Source organism: Pleurodeles waltl, chromosome 5, assembly GCF_031143425.1.
Source record: "Pleurodeles waltl isolate 20211129_DDA chromosome 5, aPleWal1.hap1.20221129, whole genome shotgun sequence".
Taxonomy (NCBI): Eukaryota; Metazoa; Chordata; class Amphibia; order Caudata; family Salamandridae; genus Pleurodeles; species Pleurodeles waltl.
In genome coordinates, this window is record NC_090444.1 from 273601751 (window position 1) to 273621583 (window position 19833).

Sequence of the window (19833 nt, forward strand, 5' to 3'; positions counted from 1 at the left end):
AAACAGCTCTTCTACACTAATAAGGGATAACTGGACCTGGCACAAGGTGTAAGTACCTCTGGTACCCACTACAAGCCAGGCCAGCCTCCTACAATCATTACCATTCCAATCATATAAAACATGATGCAGCTACTCCTTTCAGATCAGGCATTACAGCTTAAAAGGATATTAAGGAATTCCCAATGCTGGTCTCTGACAGCAGAAGGCCTCACAGTAGTGAAAAAGAGAGGTTTTTCACTACCAGGACATGTAAAACTTAAAGGGACATTTCCAACAAAAGGAGATTAGGAAATTAAAATAAATGTCAGCATTAAAGCCATACGATATGAAAAATATAAGCATTTTAAGTGCTGATGGTAGCTTTGCTGGGTTGTGAGCAGTATTGTTACAAGTTACAGGTGGTTTTCAAATCACAGTTATTTATGTTTTTAGGCCTTTGTGAAGTGCAGAATAAATACTCCACAATTGAAGAAGATCTTACTGGTGGTGAGTGGGAGCTGGTAAGTTGACATTGAGGACATCAGAGGGGATTTAAGGAAATCAAGAATTGTGTTTCAGAATGGAACATATTCCCGGAAAGAATAATGTTTTGCAGATTGTTTGTCAAGACTACCAGTTGAATATGAGGAGATTCAAAAGAATTGTATGAATTATGATATTATAGAGGCATGGTGACATTATGGTGGCAATAGTGTAGAAGGCAATGGAAAAGGTATTTCTCTTGAAAAGTAGATAAGGGCTTTAGATGATGATCATGTACTGTCTAGGGTGAAAGACTACCTAGTGCCATGTCAAGGGAAACATAGATGATTCTGTGGAAAGATACAGAAATGCTAGGGTAGAATTTTCTTGTGTGTGTGAAATACTGTTGTGAAAAGGAATGCTAGTTGTGCCAAGAAATTCATGTAGGTATGAGTGCCCTAGCAGGTGTAATCATACAGATTTCTGGTGACCAAGATTATACCTAAGTGTTTAAGAGAAGATCAGAAATTACATTCCTTGTGCGTAGAATGACACATCTCATAAGACAATGAGCTTTCCTCCTGTGATGTCTGAGAAGGTGGTTGAAAAAATTACTTTAGCTATTTCACACTCTTTTACTGGTTTGAGAAATACCCCAGGAATTGCCATTTTAGCTGTGGATTATTTTTCCTCAGAAGTAACATTTGTAGATCAGATTGAGCAGTCAAACACCCAGGATGTGGTTGAAGTTTTAGAAGAAATGTTTATCAGGGAAGGGTTTACAGAACTGTTATAAGCAAATAATGGTCTGCAGTGGGTTTCTAGAATTATGTAGGGGTGAATGCGGGTGAGGTGAATAAAGCACACAAAACACCCTAAGAGAAATTAGCTTGTCAGGAGATTTAATAGGGTTTTTAGTAAGGGTTAACATTTCTAATTATGAAAAAGGAAATTGTAAGGAGTGTGAGAAATATATTACAGACTTATAAATCCATTCCCAATAGTGAGATTGGAAAAGTTGTAATGAATTGATGAGAGATACGTTTCCTAGGCCTAGTTGAATGGAGAAGGCAAAAATCAAGTATTTGATCACAATGGAGGAAATCTTCAAAAAGTGGAAAAAGGAGGAAATTAACAATACCATTCACATTCATATCCTTTTCATTGAGTGTCTTATTCACTTCAAAGTGTCTCATATCTAGTTAGTTTGTACATATTTATACATATCAAGGGGTGTTATATTCACCTCAAAGTGATTCCTATCCATTAATTATTCTCACATTGTATCTGCTGGACTTTTTTGCTTCTGCAGGGTTGTCCCCAATCTTTTTGCCCCCGCCTCCTATTTTTTTCTGACCTGTTGTTATTGGCTTTTGAACTCTGAGCACTTTACGACTTCTAGCCCAGTGCTAAAGTGCATATGCTCTCTGTGTAAATTGTATTGTTGATTGGATTTCCATGATTGGCATATTCGATTTACTGGTAAATCCCTAGTACAGTGCACTAGAGGTGCCCAGGGCCTGTAAATCAAATGCTACTACTAGGCCTGCAGCACTGGTTTTGCCACCCACATTAGTAGCCCTGTAAACATGACTCAGACCTGCCACTGCAGTGTCTGTGTGTGAAGATTTAAGCTGCCAATTCAACTTGGCAAGTGTGCCCACTTGTCAGGCCTAAACCTTCCCTTTTCTTACATGTAAGACACCCCTAAGGTCGGATCTAGGTAGCCCCATGGGCAGGGTGCAGTGTATGCTTAAGGTAGGACATATACCGATGTGTTTTATATGTCCTGACAGTGAAATACTTCCCAATTTGTTTTTCACTGTTGCAAGGACTATCCCTCTCATAAATATGATTAAAGCTTAGATTCCCTTTGGGAGTGGATAGACATATCGAGTTTGGGGTCTCTGACCTCACAATTTAAAAATACATCTTTTAGTAAACATGGTTTTAAGAGTGTGTGTTTGAAAATGCGACTTTTAGAAAGTGGGCATTTTGACAGTTGGGCTGTTTGCACCTCTCTCTAGACAGTGACAGAAAGGGAGCCTGCATGTCCCGGTGAGCCATCTGTGCTAGGAGGGAAGGGAGGGGTGGTCACTCACACCTGAAAGGGCAGTGCCTGCCCTCACACAATGCAGGTCTGGGGCCTGGCCTGGGCAAGGCAGGATTTCACAAACAAGAGAGACTTTCCTTTGAAGTAAGCCTACTTCAAAGGCCAAAATGGGTATAAGAAGGGCACCCAAAACCACAGACTTTAGATCACTTCTGGACATCAAGAGGAACTTCTGCCTGGAGAAGAGCTGAAGAGCTTAGGAGAAGTGCTGCCCTGCCTGTGACCGGGCCTTTTTGAGCTATCCTGCAGTTGCTGCTTCTGCCTGGTGAAAGGGGAGAAAGACTGGACTTCGTTGTGCATTCCTGCTTGTGAAGAAATCTTCAAGGGCTTGCCCTGAGCTTGCCTCCTGTTGGTGAAGTCTCAGGGCCATCAAAGACTTCCACTGCCAGCACCCGGACTCTCTGCTGAGACTCCTGGCCTGCCAAGTGGTGCCCTATCCAGTTCCTGGGGCCTTGACAGGTGAAGCTGGCAGACCAAGGTTGGAAATCCATGCGCAGACCGCCGTGTGAGGAAATTTTCGACGCAACCTTCTGAGCGCGGCTGAGAAACGACGCACCGCCAGCTTTGCAGTAAAAATTGATGGTCCGATTGCAACGTGGCTGGAATGTCGAAGCGCACGGCTGGGGAAACGACTCACAACACCGTTGACAAAGGCTGATAAGTCACAACCCACCCTGCACTGTTTGTCAAGATATTGTGTGGCCGGATTTTTGATGCAAACCTTGCTTGGCACAGAAAAACAAAGCAATGCCTGCCCAGATCTGAGTGCTGCCTGGATCGACGCAACGCTCTCCTGCAGAGAGGAAAAACAACACAGCCAACCCGACCGGAGAAGGAGAACTGACGCACGATCTTGCTTGCAGGTGAGAAATCAACGCACTGCTTACCTTTTGCAATGCACACTCGCCCCTGCGTGTTATTTTGACGCTACCCAGGTACTTTTCAATGCTAACAGTGTTTTACCTGTTTACAAAAGGATTTAAGACTCTTATGCTTTTAAAATTAATAACTTGACTTGTGTATGTTGGATTTTTGTCATTTTGGTTTTGTTTTGTTTAGATAAATATTTCCTATTTTTCTAAACCTGCTTCGTGTCATTTTGTGGTATTTTCATTACGTTACTGTGTGTGTTGGTACAAAATACTTTATACCTAGAACTATGAAGTTAAGTCTCCTGCTCGTGCCAAGCTTCCATGGGGGTGAGCGGGGGTTAGCTGAGGGTGATTCTCCTTTACCCTTACTAGAGAGAGGGTCCTTGCTTGGACAGGGAGTAACCTGACTGACAATCAAAGACCCCTTTTCTAACTGTATCCATGTCATGGAGTGTTTTATTAACATGACTGTGCTTCAGAATCATATCAACATTCATATACATTTTAAGGAGTGCTTTATTCAGCTCAATGTTATTTACTGCCCTAACAAGATTAAACATAAAAAATAAAAGTAAAAAATGAAACCACTTACCTTCGCCACTGCTCCATCTGCTCCATCTGTGGGGGAAGATGGGGGCATCACTCCGCCACCCTAATGGAGGCGCCACCTCTGTATCCTTGGGTTGTTTCTCCTAATCCCCTGCTTCATATTTTTCTTTCTTCGTCCCTCACTCTTCATGCTTTACCCTTCACTTTTCATCCTTCACTGTTGATTCTTCTCTTTCCCTGCTTAATGTGCCTTCTCATTTCAAGGGTAATGTGTGAAAAGGATAAGTTAAAAATGCCCTAAAGTGTGTGTAAGAGCTAAGAAAGTGTGTTATTAGTTGTGAAGTATGTGAGTCCTTCACAAGAAATAATTCTTCAACCTTTCAGGTGTTAGAAGTTAGGTACCCTGTTGTAGCACTTGTCTCTCTCAGGGTAGTGAGGCTGAAAACCCAAAGGACTTGCCAGGGGAGCAGTTTCAGTTAGGAGCCCTGTTTACAGGCATGCAACAAAAGCACACCCAGCGAATCATTGTCTAGTCAGTGCTTTTATTTATAAACTGGGAGGGTACTTTATTACATGTATACTACTTAGAACTATGCATTAATTCACCCATTGATTCACAAATATGTACGAGTTGATAGGTGGAGGTGTGTTGGGTGATTCCCTCTTAGCTGTTCGCATTTCTAGCGTGCCCTGAACCCTAATCTAACCACAATATCCCCCACATATATCAGATATAATGTAATGGGTGTATCTATCAAATCAATTCAAAATTAAGTTAATAGTGTAAAGTTACTAGTGGTAACTTGTTGCACACAGATAGAGATACAAGTTTAAAAATGTATTAAACTTAAAAAAACTAGTAAAATTTTTTTTGTTAAATGATAACGAAAAATTATTTTATACATTTTTAAATGCAGAACAAAATAATGAAATGCAACAGCACAATCAACTTATTTATTAACAAAACATTTAATTGAGATTCAAATATATTTTTTAAGTGTGTTTTAAAAAATCCCAACTAAAGTAAAGTAATGTATTTAGTTATATATTTTGTACTATAATTATGAAAAGTTATGCAGTTTTAATTTCAATTAATGTAGTTATTTTTTTAAAATAAAGTTACATTTATTTTTAAATTAAAAAGTATACTGAAATATGCCACCCTAAAATATGTTCTATTTACGTATAACTTTTAGACATGTATATTAAGTTTATATATTTCTTATAGGGTTCTATTTTAAGTCCCTTCCACCATTTTTTGTATGGGAGGGTGTTACTACTGGTTTGCCATGTATGGCACTGGACTTACTCAAGGCCCGAGGTGGTGAACATATGCTACTGTTTGGGTCCTTTTTGGCTGTAGTAATTATAGAATTACAGTTTGTGAATAGCAATGGGCTTAGTCTTCAGTGGGTGAGTGTAGATTGCATTTTCTAGTAAGTAGTCTTGTCGCGTAGGTTCTCATTATCATAATGAGACTACTGGATTCGGGCAGCAGAATCAGTTGTACTGCGGGGGACCGGGTCTGATCCCGCACCAGGTGACACCTGTCGGCCTAATCTGGATTTGACTGGCTAATAGCAGTGCATCATCTCCACCCAAGAGCAGGGATGATTAGGGCAACCGGGCGCATGACATACATGACTCCTCAGGGAAATCGTGGTCACTCAGATCTCATCCATTTCTCTCAGTTACATTAGTCTCACATATGCAAGGACAATCTGAGCCAGAGTAAAGTTCAATAAGGTTTTATTGAAGTAACTGCATCTTAGATAATAAAGCATGTATTGCAATAACTAGGACGATGAAGCACAATAATATTAAAATTGTGACAAGGAGAATAAAACACATGAATAACGCTGCCATACTGTCACTAAAGCTCCTAAAGATAGTTCCTACCTAAGCTATGTTAGAGCACAGCATGTTAATCTCTAATTCAGCCTTTTAGGTTACCCCTGGGACGACATCACCCGTCATACCTGAGCAAGAGGCCTGTAGTGTACATAAGCAGCTGTAGCAAAGCAATTGGTAATCAGCATACAGTCGTGGTCATCTGGCTGGAATCTCCCTCTAACGTACATGGGTCAAAGTAGTGTTTTTATAATAAAACATCTAATGTTACAAGAAAGGATCCCCACGTAAGAGTGTGTATGTTTCTGTGAACGTTAGAGACAAAGCGTACCACTTTTGCCGGAAACTTATCTTACTGCAGCCTTGAGAAAAGCACAGAGTAAAAGAAATGTCTTGTTTAAGATTGCAATGCTGACCTAGGCAAAGAACAGCTAGATAGAAAAAATAAAACAGGACCGCAAATGCGGCTAATTTTAAAATAATAAAACAAAACAGAATCAAATATATCTAGGTTAAAGTGCACAGCGAAAGGCCTTGTATGCTTAAATAACATGTATAAAATTACAGCCAAAATGGCTACACAACGCCCTTCCGTTGCTGGTTCAAAAAGTGGTTCAAAGCCTAATCTAATATATAAAAGCTACTTAAATGCATCTTAAAGCATATATACAGGAATGTCAATGGTGACAACTTAAAAGACACTTGAGCAGGTATGAAAAGGACAAACTAAAATATTAACTGTGGCATCGAGTAAACCGAATTTCAAAAGTCAGAGTCAGTTTTAAAGTCACCAATTGAATCTGGGATAATTGAAGAAAGGAAATCTTCCACTTCAGAAGGTGGTAAAGTAGGAAGTTCATCCCCAAGGAAAACCAAGAAGCATTCGTGTTCCAAAGCCTGAGCTCCAGCCGAGGCAGCAGCATTCCATGATGTGCCCACAGTGAGTTTATAGCTGGTTGATCCACAAAGGGCAACTCATAAACAGCTTCCCGTAGCAAAATCACCCTCAAAGCGCATGTCTGGTAATGAGCCATCAGCGAGAACATCAACAGATCAGCGTCCAATGAAAGCAAGCACTGCAAAGAAAGACAAACATTCAGTACACATTCAAAAGGGCACCAGAGGCACCAAAACACAGGCTGCACACAATGGAAAACTGGTCTGAATGACAGAGATCAGTCATACTCCAATTGCTCCAGGAGTGGTGCTTCAAAGTACTGCATCATGTGTTCACGACACAGCTGCACTGGTGGAAGCGCTTTTAGTCCTCCTTGTTGTAACGGGACAGCCGTTGCGCAGAAAAAGTAGCAACAACAAAATGGCACCTATTATAGCTAAAATTATCGGAAATCCCCCAAAATACTGGAAAATATTGAATGGATGGCTAAAGGTATTAAGCCAAATATAGAGGAGAAAGTGTGAATGAAACTGGAACCAACAGCCGTAAAGAAATGTGCGACTCCAGTAGTACTGGACGCATTAAATATCTGACCCAGGAGTTCACCAAAGTGTTTTGGAAAGTTAGTACTTAAAAGGGACTGTATCTCTGTGGATGACCTTTCAACCTGAAGCGCATAAGTCTAGCGTGCAGAAGTAAGCGCCACATGTTTTTGAAACAATAAAGCCTTGAGTCTGCTCAGCTTGTCAAAATTCACATTTGAAGTAGCAATATGGAGCCAAATGTCAGCTACTTCCCTCTGTCGTGTAGGAGGAAAAGGTACATTCCCACAGCATGTAACAATTTTGGAGACCGAAACGACATAAACTATTCCTGCTCATATCCCACAACAGCTCTCACTATTAGGAAGCACATAGCTGCATTCGAGAGCACCTGGAACGCAGGTCTAATCAAGGGGACTAAGACTCCCTTCAGATAACATGGCAAGTTCGCTGCCGAAGCGTTGCACACCCGTGCAAGGACAGCTGTTTACACACCATTGAATGACTGACAGAAGTCTCACATTCACTACAGCTAAGAAAGACATCTTTCGTGCCACTGAGAGATTTGTGCGAGAAGGGTAGCTCCCACACCTTGTATATGTAACTATCTTCTAGCCTTTCATATCTGCCCACTGGAATGTGTTTTAAGCAGGATGTGAATTGAAGTGTTGAAATAGGCAGATTGATGACCCCATGTATTAACCACGCAGCAGATAGTATTTCAGCCACAGTGAAAGACAACTTTTCTAATTTCTCAATAAATAGCATGACATAAGTTGCTTCTTTTTTAGCCATTAGTTGTTGTTGTCACATTAAATTGAATGTGGAAACTATGTCCCTCACGCGAACGCGTTGCCAGGGAACGCAACCTGCTTTCAGTGTTTGTAGAGTCCAACCTAACTGCATAATTGATCTTAGTTGACTCTGTCCATGATGTAAAGAGGACATGTCGCTCTGTACTATGTCTATTGCACAAGAAAGAATGTTGTTTATTGTGTATATCCAGTCGGACAGGGTATTAATTCCATTATCTACAAAAGCTAATGCCTTTTGTAAATTTTCCTGATCGATTTGCCTTAACCAGGAAACAGCTTTCAAATTTCATTAAAGACTTCATATTAGAAGCACTTTCTGTGTTGTTTTCTGGGGCCTAACAGGAAATCCTGTAAGTCAGTGTCATTAGACAGAAGACTGAGGTGTTCTTTAACAGCATCTAGTGAAGAATTATTTAACCATTGCTGGCATAGCTTCCCTACACTGTATGTCGTCACTATACCTGTGTGTTGACATATAGCGAGGGTCAGGCCTACTTATTCTAAAACTCCCCATTTATGACACCCATTAGTATCTATTGGCCACAATAACCACCCACCAGGTCGTGAAAGTGAAGCATTAAATGTGCCATTTTGGACCCATTCATCAAGCTGATCTTCAGCTGCATTTATATACTTTTGGCATTTGTAAAATTTTGCAGGGGCAGGAATACTGGATGCATTCAAATCCTTAATTTTTGCCAAGCCTAAACAACTTGTCTGTTATACAAAATATCATTTAAACAGGTATCAGGCATGCTGTAAATAATGCTTCCTTTCCCCTTATTTGCCAATGTTTTGTTCCCCACACACTTTTTAAGTCAATCGACTTCAACCAATATTCATAGCCTTCTATAGCCAACCGGGAATCAAAGGAATCCGAATAAATGAATTTTGTATCTGTCAATATTATATGTACATTTTCCATAAATGGCAATTTGAAATAATATGACTCAGCATTTTTAAAATTGTGCCCAGAAAAATATGCAAAATTTTCAGAATATGTTTTAGAACTCCTTGTGGTGGAGTTAGACAATGTTCCCATTGTGTGTAATTGAAAATGGTTTTCGGGGTACTTGCTCTGTGAATGAAATGGTGTCCCTAGTAATTTTAACAGAACATGTCTCCATAATTTTCTTTGGATTGATAAACATCCTCACTTTCACATACAGTAAAATACTGAAACACAGTCATTATAGAATCAACTTTTTTCACATCCCAGTCATCAGAAACAACTCTAGGTATTTTTACATCATTGATAGAAAGTTTAAACACATATGGTATTTGAATGACTTCATCGGGCCATATATATCAAATGTGACTTCATCCCACACAATCCCATCAGGAATTGGTATAGGGGAAATGTTCACATAAGACAAGTCTCTGGGGACCTTGTGAGAAGAGAAATTGGGTTTTAGGACCTCATCCACCAGTTCAACTGCTGGTCGTTCAGGAAGGTAATGACCATGTATCAGTAGGAAGAAAATAATTACAAAGCCAATCCGAAGGAGGAAAACTAATATAGTCAAGGAAAGCCACAGATAGTTGCATGGGAGAACAAAATAATTAGTTTTGAGCCAAATTTTCAGCGTACGTGTTTTTGACAATTCAGATGCAGAAGAGGCATATGAGTCCAAAAAGGTGTCATCGATGTCGGCAAAGTATCCAGAAGCAGTTCATGCAAAAACTGGAGCTGTATTTTGAAGAGGAGAACTAACAGTGGCCTCCTGCGGTGGTTCGTAATAAACAATGTCATCTGTTTGTGTAGAATTTGAGAATGATCGGTCAACATTTTCTGTGTTGCTTGTTGTAAAAAATGCTAGTGGAACTTATGAAAGATCATTTTCCACCCTCCCCAAGCTTGGAGAGGTGTCAGTGTTGCTACTCAAAACTTTTAGAGGGATATCTTGGCCAGTAGTGAGAGGGATTCCAGTACTACAGGTTGTTCCTCTTGGTCTGCTGTGTTGGATCGGCCACATGGTGTAACTTGACATTGTCGATGCAGACAAAGCAATTTTCTTTAGAAACAGGCAGCATTAGTAGTATAACAGTTCTGGTACTGTGTATTCCCAGGACTGGAACTGATGCACAATAGGAAAGACCAAACTCCTTTATCACAGCAACTTTTTCACGTACTAGATCCCCAACCTTTGGAATCCAGTCAGTAGATGTTATTGGTACATCCTTAATTCTGAAGGAGGCAGCACTGGCAGAATCGTTGTAATCACAGAACTGTTGTAATTCCTGCAAGACATTGACACGTTCATTTATGTCAAAGGGTGTCTCTGCTGCCTCCACACCAGGACCATCAAGATCTGGAGCATATATTTGAGTTCCAAACAGGCACTTGTATGAAGTTTGACCCCCCCCCCCCCCACCAGGAACGTTCTAGGCAGATTACTAAGTGGTCTCTGGACTCCAAACAAGTGGTTAAGCCAACTGCGACCTGTACCTAATTTAAATCTCAGTTTCATCGCTCCATGACACTATTTCCCTTGGGATGAAATGGAGACGAGTAATGGAGTTTGACCCTTAATGAAGCCATGGCATCCCTGAATGACCTTGAGGCAAAAGCAGGGCCCTGGTCTGAGTGGAAAGCCACAACTGCATATGTACCGATAAAGACATGCAAATCTTTAATAACAGTCTGAGCGTCAGCCAAAAGTTGTGGCTGCACCCATGGGAATTTGGAGTGAGAGTTAACAGTGACTAAGATGTTTTTGTATGCACTTCAGGTGTCAAAGGACCGCAATGGTCCAGGTACACACATTGTAATGGTTTGTGACAAATTAAGAGGGGTGTCTGCGGTGGGCATTTAACGGTGAATCCCTTAATTTGTTGGCAGATATCACAACAAAGGACATACTGCTTGGTCTGTTTGAATAGACCTGGCCACCAATTTATGAGCCTGCAACAATGATATTGTAGCCACCACACCTGCATGGGCAGAAGCAACTCCCTCATACGCTGCTATGATCAACTCCGGTCTTAGGTCTTTCTTGGGAATTACTCAAACTCCCACACCTGGTATTTTTACTTCTGCGTCAAGCATGCCTCCCATCCGGTAGGAATATTTAGTGAGATATCCTTTAGGTAAAGGTGTGCGGTCAGCCGAGTCTTTCATGGCAGCCAGTATTTCATAATCTGGTTTAATCCTAGAATGAGTTACTGCAGCAACAGAAGCCGTAGCTGCTGCTGATTTGGCTGCTTCATCAGCCAGTGTATTCCCAGCAATGTGTATTCCAACGTGCTGGTGTCCAAGTGTATGTACAACATGGAAATTTGGTAGCGTTTCCTTCAGATCCGCTACTTTTCTCCACAGAAATCAGTGTTTGATATTGTTACCTTTGGAATTTCTGAACCTTTTCTGGTGCCAGTAATGCAGATATTCATTGAAGGACTGGACACGATAGTACGAATCACAGGCAATCAGTGTTAACTGGTCAGGATCTGAATGTTCCAGTGCCATCACCAGAGCCTTTAGCTCTCCTAGTTGTGCAGTGAAATCCCCTAGGGTTTGCGTAAAGGTATGTTGTGGATAGAATTTACTACCCTCCATATAGCCGCTTACGACTGCGCAAGCAGCGGAGTATTGATGCTTTGTGCTTTTTGCAGGTTGTGCTGAGCCATAGGTGTACATGACTCTTTAATATTGATCAGTAGGCAATGTATTTGACCAGAACTGGGTTTTCTAGTTCATATTGCAAGAATTCTTGAGTTTGTAACTTTCGGTCAAAACTATAGTCGACATCAGTGGCTGTCAGAGATGTTGTCCATTGGATCCAACATAGATGTAACGCTTTAGCATATGAATGACTGGCTTTGGTAACAGCCTCGAGGGCTGGGATTGGAGCTATGACAATAATGCATTTCCCCTGGGCTAGTGGTATTTCTTTAATGACAGCCATCTGAACAGCAGTGAGTATTTTCTCAGTGGGAGCGAAACGTTGTTCTGCTGTTGAATACAAATGTGATTTGTATGCAATTGGGACTGTTTCACCCCCTTTGAATGTTACATAGGTGAAACCAATGGCACCAGCAATTACTATGATGACCAGATGTTTTTTATTGTACCTGGTGGTGTGCTGCAAGCATGTCTTTTTGCAATGCTCCGAGGATGCCCGCGTGTTCAACTGTCCAAAATTTACTGGAAAAGTCAGGACGTATCAAGTCATATAAGAGTTTGATGCGTGATGCATAATCTGGAATGTATGTTCTGTAAAAATTTTGAAAACCCAATAGTGATTGGAGTTTTTTTTATGGCATTTGGAGGTTGTAACTGTGCACATTTTTCTATGAATTGTGGCGCTAGGCTCTTCACTTCACTTGATAATTCGCATCCCAGAAACAGGACACTAAAGACGGCTATTTTTGTTTTTTTTAAACTGAATTTATAGCTGTAGTTAGCAAATCCCACAACAATGCGGGCTACCCGTCTTAGATGTTGCAGTAATTCATCATCCATAAAATAAATATAATCTACATAGGACGATGCTTCACGGTCAATGTCACGCAATATTGAAGTTACACGAGCCGCACACAGTCCTGGACTGTTCTTGTACGCCTGTGGTAAACGACAGAATTTTTCGGGGATCCTAGTGCACTGAAACTTGTTATGTCTCCACTCTCAGGTGCTATATTCTGGCAGAAGAAACCATTGGAAATATCCAATGTTGTTTTGTATTTTTTGGGCACTATGTTGTTCATAAGTGTTGTGCTATGAGAGATTTGTATAGCATATGTGCTTGTATGAGTTTTTAAGTGTATGTAGTCTAAGACCATTCTGTATGAATGGTCCAGTTTAGCTACAGGGAATACAAGATTATGCATTGGTGAGACACAGGGTTCGATTAAGCCCTGGTACTATAGTTGTGTGAGGAATTCCTTGACAGGTGCTTTAGCATCATGTTTTTATGAGTATTGTGGTTGAGGTTGGGGTTGATTTTTTATTGGAATTACATGATAGGGGGAATCTTTGTCCCACCCTACATGGTTGCAATTTAACGCAGGTGCCTGCACCAATGCCCAAACAATGGCATAGGATTCTGCAAGCTCATCAGGAACGAGGGGTGAGAAAGAAGGTTTGATAACCTCTTCCCCAGGTGGGCAAGTATGGACAAATTCAGGTGGCCAATCCTTTTCAGCAAGTAAAATATCATAAATGTTGATGAAGCGGTCCCAAAAGATTGTGTCGATTGTGCGTTCAGTGTCTCCTTCTAACTGTATTGTTACTTTGTACACCCTGTCAGGCGTGGAGACACGCATGTCTGCAGTTTCAGCTTGTAAGAAATCATCAGTTGCTTTCACCTCCAGATGCTCTTGAAGATTCCAATAAACTATTGTGACCTCTGCTACACATCTTGTTCTTCCATATAGCCCTCTTCCTGAGTGGCATGACGAATCGCAACTGCTGCCACTTTTTTCTTTTTAAATTGGGGTTTTTGTTGGGGAAGTCTCTCTTCTTTTTCAATAGAAACTTCTGTTGAGAGTTGTGATTCATGTCTCGGTTTCACAAACTCAGTTCTTTGCTCTGACCGCTCACCTCTCTCACTGCGTTTTTCCAGTGAGTCCTGAAAGGAACGAGATTGGCGTGTATCAATATGTGTCAGGCGTTTTTATATTATCTCTATTTCTGAGAATAAATCTATTCTGTGGGGTCTTCGTATGTGGAGATTCTTTCCTTTCTTTTTTAGATGTTTGTTGTTTTTTATCCCAGCGTTCTTTAGAACCCTCAGGTGCTTGCTTGGTGGAATCTTTATTAGATTTACCCTGAAATTGTTGTTTTATGGGTCTGGCCCCCAAACTATCTCAACCAATACTGGAATAGGTCTCCGCAATAATCTTTGGTAGCTCACATTCTTGATTCTGTGGAGAAACATTCCAGAGCAGCATACGCACTGCTAGTGCTACTGCTTCCCCTTTAAGGTTACTCAGTATAATGGAAGATACAGAGAAAAATTGCCCATGAGTTGCATCCCCAAGTCTAGGGCCAGGGCAGCCCCGTATTCATCTTGAGTTTGTCTTAACACTACCAGAAGATTGGCAAGTGTCAGTGTGTGGTAGTGTAGAGCGTGGCAAATACTGTGTCCCATGTATTGCAGTTATCTACTGTGGAAACCATCCCGAATGGCAAGCACATACTTAATCTTCTGTGTTTATCCTGAGGTCCCGTATGGGGAAATACTGCTTCCAGTGCATTTATTTTTTGAGCTAACCAAAATGGAATCTCTTCCCGTTTTGCGGGTATCTTACCCATAATCGAATGTACAGTCACAGGATTAATACCTGGCGTTGCTGCATGTGGTTGCACCGAGGCAGCATGTGCTGGATTTGTATTTAATGTTTGCATTGCAAACTGTACTAATAGTCTGCATATTGCAGTAAGCTCAGTAAAAAAGTGGTGAACTTCAGCTACCGCCAAGGTTGCTGCATCAGGGTGCGGTGTATATGTGGCCAATGAAGGCCAGATAGGACCATCATTACTTAGAGGACCTAGCCTAACATGTAGCACTGTATGTGGTAGGGCACCATCAAGCCAATTATTATGGTCTTGATAGATACAGGTATTTCTAAATATGCATATGCTCTATATTGTGCAGGTATACTTGCAGGTGCATAGTGATGAAATGTATTTGTGTTCCCATCGGCTGCTGGAAATGTGACTCAAGAATAGAAAATGTCTGTTCTGTATGCTGCATGAGCTCCAACAACAAATGTAACTGGACCACCCTTGGTTGTGAGGCTAGGTGCCAATAAATGTGCAGTGAGGGGTGGTTGCACATTAACTGCAATTACTACCCGTTGCAGGTTCGCCATGGTAAATAGTAAAATTTGTTCAGAGATAAGCACACCAAATGTGCATTATCCTTTTAGGGTTCAAGCTTGAACAAACTGCAGTGTTAGTTAGGTACTCCCCGCTTAGCTGAGGAGGAACAATCCTCAATATCAGGGACCTCTCTGTAAATATTACCAAGGTGTCTTTGCATGTAGTGAGACAGAGATACTTAGGAAGACCTGAAAATTTGTGCCTGACCAAACATTGGCGGTTCCATGTTGCGTAGGTTCTCATTATCCTCATGAGACTACTGGATTCAGGTGGGAGAATCACTTGTACTGCGGGGGACTGGGTCTGATCCCGCACCATGTGACACCTGTCCGCTTAATCCGGGTTTGTTCGGGCGAACTAGCAGTGCCTCATCTCCACCCAAGAGCAGGGATGATTGGGGCAACCGGGCACATTACATACAGGACTCCTCAGGGGAATTGTGGCTACTCAGATCTCATTCATTTCTCTTCAGTTACATTAGTCTCACATATGCAAGGACAACCAGAGGTAGAGTAAAGTTCAATATGGTTTTATTAAAGTAACTGCATCTTAGATAATCAAGCATGTATTGCAATACCTAGGACAATGAAGCACAATAAGATTAAAATTTTGACAGGGAGAATAAAACACAAGAATAACACTACCATACTGTCACTAAAGTTCATAGAGATAGTTCCTACCTAAGCTATGTTAGAGCACAGCATGTTAAGCTCTAATTCTGCCTTTCAGGTTCTCCCTGGGAAGACATCATCCTCATACCTGAGCAAGAGGCCTGTAGGCTCCATAAGCAGCTGTAGCGAAGCAACCGATAATCAGCATACAGTCGTGGTCATCTGGCTGGAATCTCCCTCTAACATACATGGGTCAAAGTAGAGTTTTTATAATAAATCATCTGATGTTCCAAGAAAGGATCCCCACGTTAGAGTGTGTATGTTTCTGTGAATGTTAGAGACAAAGCCTACCACTTTTGCCAGCAACTTATCTTACTGCAGCCTTGAGAAAAGCACAGAGTGAAAGAAATATCTTGTTTATGAATGCAGTGCTGACGTAGGCGAAGAACAGCTAGATAGAACAAATAAAATAAAACCGCAAATGTGGCTAATGTTAAAATAATAAAACAAAGGCAAATAAAATAAATCTAGGTTAAAGTGCACAGCGACAGGCCTAGTATGCTAAAATAACGTGTAGAAAATTACTGCCAAAATGACTACACAACAGTATTATATCAGTACTGCTTTAGGTATTATAAAATGCAGTTTGTGATGCAGGTCTATTAGTTTCATAGGAAAGGAATTCTGTTATTTTAACTTTAACTAAAATGAAATTTCATCAGCTTGTTTTCATCAGGCTGGCTGTCTTCATTTTATGAATTCACCAAAAATGATGGACTACCATTACAGATATTATCCATTATGCCTTTTTTACATGGGTATTTTGAGGAATTAGCTCCAAGACACTATTTTATTCAAATTAAAGCTAACAATGGCCGCTGCCTGTAATTACAGTGTTTAGATTGTTTAGATTTAAATGACCTTTCATGACTAAATTGTTGGTAAAATTGTCAATGGTGTCAGTGATATATTTTGAGATGTCATATGTGAGGTCATCAGCAGGTCATGATGGGGATGCAAGTTTTAGTTAGTTTACCTAACCATAATTGATGATTTCCAGTGTTTTTTTAGGTTTTGTAACAATAACTGTACTTTGAAGGTGTTTTGTTGAGTGGATTGCTGGGGCTTTTTAAAACATATGCAAGTTCTATTGCCAAAGCTAAAAATAACTTCACTTTAACTTTTTTTTTGCAATATCTATCTATCTATCTATCTATCTATCTATCTATCTATCTATCTATCTATCTATCTATCTATCTATCTATCTATCTATCTATCTATCTATCTACCTATCTATCTATCTATCTATCCACCTATCAATAGGTAGTTATAGTTAGGACCATGTTTCCATTGAAAAATAGTTTTTTGACTTTTCTATATATTTGGCACCGTTTGACGAATCTTCACGAGATCTTTGCAAAAAAAGTGCTCAGGTGATTCTTGTTGGGTACAAAACCTTTGGGGTGATCTGTCATGCGGGGTCGAGAAAAAGGGAAGTAAAAAAAGTTGTGTTTCCCATGTTAATCTTCATACGAGCTTTGAACAAGGCTACAGCCCGAACCACTGGATGGAATTACACCAAATGTGGCAGAAACCTAGCTTTCGGTACACAGAATGTGCTTTCGCTTATTTGGTGTAAATTTGTTCAGTAGTTTTTTAGATATTAAAGGGAAAACAAATTTGTATATCTGAGGTTTCAATGACTTTGCGAAGATTAAGAGCTTGTGCATGGCAAATGCACAGCTCTGATTGGCTGCCAACACTTCAAACCAGGACATGTGGGCAGCCATCGACTTGAGCCAAATCACACAAAAGAAGTATGAAAAAAAAGTCAAGGGTCCAGGGAAGAGTCACACTGACCCCTTAAGCAGAGCAAAAAATCACAACATTGTCACAAAAAAAAAAAGTGTGGACTCCTGTGCTTGTTTTTTATTAAGCCCCTGAGGGGGCCAGGTCCCAGGGGCACTTTTGTTTTTAAATAGGGGGGCCTCACCCCCAGGGACCACCATCTCCTTGGGGCTATTGGAAAAGTAAATGTGGGGGGCACAGCTCCGGAGACCACCATTTCCCTGGGGCCATAATGTAAGTCGATGTGGGGCACCGTGCTGCCCCTTCTGCAGCCCGGGGACCACCACGCCACAAGGGCATAACAGAAATATGGTGTGGAGGGCCACGTGGCTCCCTGCAGCTCCAGGACTACTACCTCCCCGGGAAATTCACTAAATTTGGTGTGGGAGTGCCATGCGGCCACCCACGCCACCGGGGACACCCCCTCCCCAGGGCATTCTGTAAATTGTGTGAAGGGGGCATGTGGCGTGCCTCCCAAGCCCTGCAGACCACTACCTCACCCGGGCAAACCGTAAAAAAAAAAGACAGGGTGTCCTTTTCAGACCCCTTACTGCCCCAGAAATCACGATCTCCCAGGGGCTATGTTCTTGGGAGGGGCCACTGATGGCCCTGGGGGGTGGAGGTCCCCGGGACATAGCTGCTTGTTGTGGCTTGGCTGCAGCTTTACAGTTGCCACAAAGTCACAGCAAACACTCTGCTCTGATGAAGGGAGAACTGTCAAACAGCTCTCCTTTTATCCGAGCAGAGGTTTTCTCTGTCTGCCTGCCTGCGGAGATGCAGGCAGGCACACAGAGGAAACTGCTCTCACAGAGAGGGAGCTGCTCTGTGACAGCAATGCTGACACCCACAGGAGGTGGGGAGCCAGCGGGACTGTGCAGGCCTTGAGGCTCCCGCCCACGGTCCCCAACATTGTGACTGGGTTCCCTGGGGGACACCCAGGTAACATAGCTGGATCCCAGTTGTGGGGTCCCTGGGGCTGACATCAGCCCTGGGGGATGGGATCCCTGGGGCCAAGTTCCGCCTGGCGGGGGGCAAGGCAGCCCTCCAATAAAAAACAATTATTATTTAAGTTGGGCCCCAGGGGATGGAGTACTTGGGGCCAATATTGGCCTGAGGAGGGGGGCACGTGAGGTGGGGTTGTTATAGGGGTTGGCCAGTCCCTGCAGCCAACCCCCACTGTGCTTGGCCAAATGCTGTGCGCAGAGCGGGGTTGGGTAGCTATAGGGGTTGGCCACTAGGACTGGCTGCAAGCCAGGCCCTGCAGCTAGCCACGTTCAGCCGGAGGCCAGGCACGGTGGTGGTTGGATTAACCTATTGTAATGAAAGTTACTTTATGTTTAAAAAAACATAGAAAACCACTGAAAAAAACAAATGTTACAGGGACGTTGTAGTAAGGAAATAGAATTAAAAAAAACTATAGAAATTAATTCAAAAACCCAAATGTTACAGGGGCATTATAGTTAGACTCACATTTGAAACATACAAAACCATAGAAATTCCCCTGTTATAGTTAGCGTTATCTAAAGTAACTATGACTTGTGCCCTAAGGTTACTATAACTCATCCCCTTGCCGTGCACTGCTAATTACTACACAAATTACTGCACTCATGAATTCTTTGATAACATCACTAATAATATCAATGTGATATGTGCAGTAAAATTGTTTTCGCAAAAACTGTGCATGGTGGGGCGCCAGTTATAGTTACCTTAGGATGAGTTATAGTTACTTTATGTAACTATAACTATAACACGTGAATTTCTGTGGTTTTGTACATTTCAAATCAGAGTATAAGTATAACGTTCCTATAACCTTTGTTTTTTAAAGTGAAAAAAAAATATATATATATATATCCTCAAGCAAAGATTGTCTGAAAGTTGCTGAGCGGTGCACTCTGCTGCCGGTGCCAGTGACGGAGAGGACCAGTCTCGAGAAATACAAATCACCAAAAGTATTCACTCCATGAAGTTTCAATAGTGCAAATTTATTCCCAAGATAACAACCACCAACGCGTTTCAACTCCCTAAGGAGTCTTGTTCACAGTGAATGAGTCCCTTTTCCCTTTTGCTATTTATACCCCATAGTGCTACATCATACACAATGCATTATGGATAGTGTAGTTTCCAATGCAAAATCAATTCTATATTTTTCTAAATTTCAATTAAAAAATAATAAAAAATACTAATAATAAAGATACCATTCTCAATATATAATGCTTTTTACGTGTGTTCTCCGGTATTGTGCTATGTCATTCTAATTCGTAATTTCATGCTATTTACATTTGCTACTGATTAATTACTTCATTATCATTATCAAAGCTGTACATATATGACATTATTTACCCTTTAACATCTATTACATTTTTCATATTTCAAATATGTATTTAAAGAAATAATGTCCCTGTGATATTTCAGCATTTCTTACTAAAGCATTCCTATATGTCAATAATGA

At 41.2% G+C, this 19833-nt stretch overlaps 1 long non-coding RNA gene across 1 annotated transcript in view; it reads left to right on the plus strand.

Moving 5' to 3' along the window:
• The window catches only part of LOC138295613 (uncharacterized), a 113041-nt gene that overhangs the window by 42731 nt on the left and 50477 nt on the right, over nt 1-19833 (plus strand). Inside the window, exon 3 of the long non-coding RNA XR_011203643.1 lies at nt 433-500. This is a non-coding gene — a long non-coding RNA (uncharacterized lncRNA). The remainder of the gene's footprint in view (nt 1-432; nt 501-19833) is intronic.